A 6,429-nucleotide genomic window follows, 5' to 3' on the forward strand; every position below is an offset into this window, starting at 1 on the left:
CCTGTATAGGGTTTCAAAAGCTGTGAATCGTTACAGGAGCAAAAAGCCTCATCTTTCTCCAATAGATTCAAACTGTTGACCTTGTGGTTAACAGCCCAACACGTAACCCACTACACTCCCAGTCATTATAGCAACTGAAATAAATGAGTTCAGCTAAAAATGAGCAATTTACTTACTCAGAAAACCTAATATTTTCTTCCTTTCTTTGTTTTTAGGGAGGAAATTAAGATTAAGACAATTATTTGGATAGTTTCGATGTCTCAGCTATTTTGTTTAGTCCAGTCCAGGTGACATTCATTTGGGGTAAGGAGTGGAAAGATGAGGGAGCCAGAGAAGAGGAAAGGGAGACAGGTAAGGTTTCTGACTTACAGTATACAGTCTGTTAATGTTCTTACTTTGTAAAGAGAGCATAAACAACTAGCTTAATTCAGTTTTGAGAAGTCATTGCTTTCTGAGGCCAGCAAATGTCTAGGGGTCTCAGCAATGGTGGCCTATCCTTCTTTGCCAGCTTCCCAAGGTATCTTTCTGGCATACCATATGTATACAATACTGTTAGTAATTGTACTCATTATCTATCCATCTCTCTGCTATCTTCAAGTATCCCCTGGGGATCCACCATAAAGTCTGTGTGGGTCTTGCTGTGTGTGGTGATACCAGATGCCTTCATGAGTTCAGTAGCAATCACAAAGACCTGGAGAGCATGGGCTGGTTTGACAATGGTCTCACCTAGCTCAGAGCCTCCTCCCTGTATCTTCTAGCAATACCAAGTGCTATTACATAATTGATGGACAATGTATAACTTTATTTTTTATGATTATTTGTTTCTATCTTGCTGTTAGAAGAAGTGAAATAAAAGTATTTCAAAAGAAGATACCCATCTGAAGTGGAAATTTTTGCATAATTTTAATTTGTCTTTGTTGCAGAACACACAGCAGACACAAGCATTTAATAGAGGAAGGGAGGGAAGGGGGAAGAAAGAATAAATTATTTAATCAATCAATAGTTGAATGGAGGCAGTGGGGAGAGAAAAAATATTCACCACAATGACTTTTCCTCCTTTTGAGTGCCTTACCCTAGGGAGGTCGGCTTGGTGACTGGTGCCATTCAGGACCTTCATAGTGTGAGCTGAGTGTGTTCCAAATGTGGAGGTGAGAGACTCAACCATTATCCCTGATTTGGACCTAGACCAGAGCCAAACCAAACCCATTATCCTTCAGTAGTCTTTTCCAAAGGTAATATTTAATATGCTCTGAACACAATTTGTACCTTAAAGTTTTGAATCCTCCTAAAGCAGTGGTCCTCAGCATGTAGCATGCATGCGACTTACCCAGGGTGCTTGCTGCAAATGCAAATTCCCAGGAAAATCACTAGGCTCTCACACCTGGGATTCTGGCTCTATCAATCTGGAATGGGGCCTGGTAACCTGCTTTTTAACAAACACCTCAGGCAATCTGCTGTAGGTCAGACACTTTAAGAAATACTTAAAAAGGACAAAGTGGCCCAGGGGAAGCATTGCTTTTAGTTTATCCTATCTCAGTGTTCTAAATGGAAAGATCAAGGTTAATATTGGTATTCCCATTTTATAGAATGAGCACTTGAACGGAAGCTCTCTAACATTCCCTAGTGGATTATATAACCTACCAAAACCAAGAGAAAAAGGAGCTCTGGTAGCATAGTAGTAATGAGTTTGGCTGCTAATCTCATGGTCAACAGTTCAAAATTACCAGCAGTTCTGTAAGAGAAAGATGAGGCTTTCTGTTCCCGTAAAGATTTACAGCCTTGAAAACCCCATACAGGGTCACTATGAGTCGGAACTGACTCCACGGTATATAACCACAACCACCACCACCACTACCAAACCAAGAGAAAAGGACATGTTATTTGGTAAAGTAGAGGGTCATCAAAATTAAGGGAAACCCTCAGCAAGATGGATTGACTCAAAAGCCACAAAAAAGTGGACTCAAATACATGAGGTCACTGTGATTCAGAACCAACTAGGTGGCTACTAACAACAACAAACCAACAATGTGTGACTATGCTCTACAAAGAGCCTACGGTACGAATGTGACCATTTAAAGTGTGGGCCATGAGCTGACGGCAGAGCGAGCCCTGCAGCAGTGGTCCCCATCACCTACCATTGACTCATGGCCCTTGAACTAACATACACTCTTTCAACCCAAAGAGAAACTACTCTAATTTGGTTCCCAAACAATTTTAAGTTTCACAGAGAAGATTAAAAAAATGTACTTTTGTAATTGTAAGTGCAATTGTGTGGGAAGAGATTGCTTTTCAGAGAAGTTGATATTTCAGTTGAAACTGCAGCTATACAAAGACAAAAAATGTTTGAGACAGAAAACCAATTATCAAGATTCTGAGGCAAGAAGGAGCTTGACCTGTAGGGGTACCACAAGGAAGCCAGCATAGCTGGAATGAAGAGGTGGTAGAGGTGAGGCTGGAGAGATTGGCAGGGCCAGACCAGAGTTTTTATTTTATTTGGGTTGTATAGGAAGCTATGTGAAGTTTTTAAATCAGGGAGTGATAAGTGATCTGACTTAAACTCTAGTAAGATATATTGAAAGTGCCATGGGCTGCCAAAAGAACCAATAGATCCATTTTAGAAGTGCGGCCAGAGTGCTCCTTGGAGGTCAAGATGGCCAAACTTCGTCTCTCATGCTTTGGACATATTGTCAGGAGGGACTAGTTACTGGAGAAGGATATCATGTTTGGTAAGATGGAGAGTCAGAGAAAAAGAGGAAGACCCCCAAAGAGATGGCTTGGCCAAGTGGCAGCATCAATGGACTCAAGTGTGGCAATAGTAGTGAGGTTGGCCCAGGATCGGGCAGTGTTTCGTTCTGCTGTGCATAAGGTCGCTATGGGTCGGTACCAACTTGATGGCACCTAACAACAACAACAACAAGATATTCTTCCTGCTGGGTAGAAAGTAGGAGTGGTGGAGACCAAGCAAAAGCAGGAAGACCAGTTAGGAGATGATTGTAGTACACATGGCAGGGTCGTGAACTGGAGGCGTAGATGTGGAGGAGAGGAAAATTGGTCTGATTTTGGATATAATTTGGGATATATTTTCAGATTGACTTTGAAGGTATTGATAACCTGTATGTTGAATATGAAGGAGATAGCTAAATTGAAGATGATCCTTTTGGAAGAGGAGTGGTGTCATTTATGGAGATGGAGAAAGTTCGAGGGGAGCATTGTTGAGGATAGAGAAGTAACATCAATAGTTCTGACTCAACCATGTTATGTTTAAATGTCTATTAGACACCAAGTGGAGAGTAGTCCTGGAATTCAGAAGAAATTACAAAGCAAGAGACATAAAATTGGGAATTATCAGTGTTTGGAAGGAGTCCTGGTGTAGTGCTGTAGGATAAACACTGGATTGCCTACTGCAAAGTCAATAGTTCAAACCCACCAGCCACTCCTTAGAAACCCTGTGTAGGGATGCTATGAGTTGGAACCATCTTGACAATACTTAACAACAATACGCATTTGGAAAATATTTAAAGGAGTGTGGATATGCTGAGTAAATAATCCAAGAAGCTGGATTATATGAAGAAGAATGGGACATCAGGATTGGAGGAAGACTTATTAACAACCTGCAATATGCAGATGATACAACCTTGCTTGTTAAAAGTGAAGAGGACTTTAAATACTTACTGATGAAGATCAAAGACCACAACCTTTTGTATGGGTTGCAGCTCAATGTAAAGAAAACAAAATTCCTCACCACTGGATCAATAAATAACATCATGATAAATGGATAAAAGACTGAAGTTATCAAAGACTTAATTTTGCTTGAACCCACCATCAACACTTAAGGAAGCAACAGTCAAGAATTCAAATGACATATTACATTAGGCAAATGTGCTGCAAAAGACCTCTTTAAAGTGTTCAAAAGGAAAGAAGTCAGTTTGAGGACTAAGGTACACCTGATCCAAACCATGGTATTTTCTATAACCTCATATGCATATGAAAGTTCAACAGTAAATAAAGAAGACCATAGAAGATTTGATACATTTGAGTTATGGTGTTGGAGGAGAATATTAAAAGTACTATTGACTGCCAAAAGAACAAACAAATCTGAGTTTGCTCTAAGAATACTCCTCAGAAGCCAAGATAGCCAGACTTTGTCTCTCATATTTCAGACATGTTATTAGAAGGGACCAGTCCATGGAGAATGACAGCATGTTTGGTAAAGTGGAGGGTCAAAGAAAAAGAGGGAGACCTCCAATGAGATGGATTGGCAGTGGCAGCAGCAATGGACTCAAGTGTAGCAATGATTGTGAGGTTGATGCAGGACTAGGCAGTTTTTTGTTTTGCTGTGCATATGGTCTCTATGAGCAGGCACTGACTTGGCAGGACCTAACAACAACATGGATGTAGAGGAGGGGTAAGTGAAGCATCCCAGGGATTCCAAGATTTAGAGGTCTAATAAAAATACAGCAACTATTATTGCTGTTGTTGTTAAATGCCACCCAGTTGATTCTGACTCATAGTGACCCTGTATAGGGTTTCTGAGAACATAAATCTTTGCAGGAGCAGAACACATCATCCTTCTCCCATGGAGCAGCTGGTGGACTCAAACCGCCAACCTTGGGGTTTGCAGTCCAGTGTTTATCCAACAGAGCCATAACACTCCTAGAGGAACTGTTGGTTTTTGTTGTTGTTAAGTGCCTTCGAGTCAGTACCGACTCACAACGACTCTGTCAGAGGAGACAGAAAAGGAATAACTACTAAGGTAGAAGGAAGACCAGGCAAATGGAACATTAGAGAATCATAAAGAAGAAAATGTTTCAATAAAGAGGAAGTTAGTAATAGCAAAGTCTGCTGAGAAATCAAGAAGAGGCTAGAGAATTCAGCATTGATTTTAGCAAGATGGAGGACATGTTGTGACTGTGATCAATTGTGTGGGCTGAGGAGAAAGTGGGAGAGGAAGAAATGGACACCGCAAATAGAGACAACTCTTTCAAGTGGATATGCTGTTAAAGGAGCACAGGAAGAGGGTCACCAGCTAGACAAGGACATAAAGTCAACAGGGAGGTTTTTGGTTTTACTTAACAATGTATAATCAAGGTGTCAGCATCTAAGTTGTGTCATTGGGACTAATCCTGTCAACAGGGAGCAATTGATTATGTGAGAGAGAAGAGGGCAATTATACCAGTGAGGTTCTTGAAAAGGTGAGTGGGCACAGGAAATAGCATAACTGCTGGGATCAGAGAGGAGCAAGACCACTTCTTTACTGAAGGGCTTAATGGAATCGGTGGTAGGAAAAGGAGGTGAGTGTGCTTACTTCGCTGTGAAATATGAGAATTAGGTCAAAGGGGATGTAGTGTTAGAGGTTTGACCAGAAAGAAGTTTTGAAATAATAATCTCTGAGAATGGGTGAGTTAATTTATTAGGAAAATGTAGTAGAATTGTCTGGCAGCTTTTGCTGTCCACTATAGACTTGGAGTTATAAATCTGCGATAAATCCAATGAGCATGGTTGAATGCTTTTCTTCCTGCAGTGTTTAAGCTGTTCTAGTGCAGACAGAGATGACATATATTTGGGGAGAAGAGATTTGCAGGGCAGATATGATGGAAGAAGAGAAAAACAAAAGCTAAAGGTGTTTCACAAAGCAGCAATCATATCATTGAACTAAAAATTCCAAGTTGGCTGTAGAGAGGGCCTAAAGGTAAGGATAGAAGAAAGTGAAAAAGGAATAGGATTGATGGTTTGGAGGTCTCAGAGAGCTCTGGGAGCTGCTAGAGTGACAGTCTTGGAGAGACTAAGTCTTCATAGAAGGTGAAGATCAGAGAATGGGGCAAGTGAAATAGTATCTTGGGGACAGTGCAGCTTGTCCATTTAGAGACGGTATTGTATTTGCTGTCAGTGCACCCAGCTAAGCATGTGCCTGACTTGGCTGGTGACTTTAGCACAAACTGGGACTTCAGTATCCTCCTGAACTACTGGAAAATCTATCTTATTTGGAAAGGAGAATTTCAACTGCTTATAATGTCTCCTTTGGGTTTCTCAGCAAGTACAGAAGCATTTTCCCCTTTCTAATTCTCCATGTCAGAACTGACTCCAAAGCACATAACAACAACAACAACAACAACAACAATTCTCCATGTCAAAGCCCTGAAGTCTGTGGTCTTGATGTCTTGAGGAAGAAGCTGTGGTGGGTGGGCTAGAGGAGAAAGTTGAGCTGAAGCTGGCCCTGCCAGAACAAACAGACCTATCATAACCATAGAGCCTATCTGATGGGAACTGCTCAGACAGATTTAAGGTTTCAGACTTGGCTATTTTTAAATACCCTGTTCACAGGCTCAAAGCAAACAGGGATGGAGACAGCTAGGCGGTCTCCAAAGGAAACTGTTTTAGGAAGAGAAACCTTAAAAGCATTTGGGGGCTCTGGGGAGCAGTCACCTGCCA

Source organism: Chrysochloris asiatica, unplaced genomic scaffold, assembly GCF_000296735.1.
Source record: "Chrysochloris asiatica unplaced genomic scaffold, ChrAsi1.0 scaffold00064, whole genome shotgun sequence".
Taxonomy (NCBI): Eukaryota; Metazoa; Chordata; class Mammalia; order Afrosoricida; family Chrysochloridae; genus Chrysochloris; species Chrysochloris asiatica.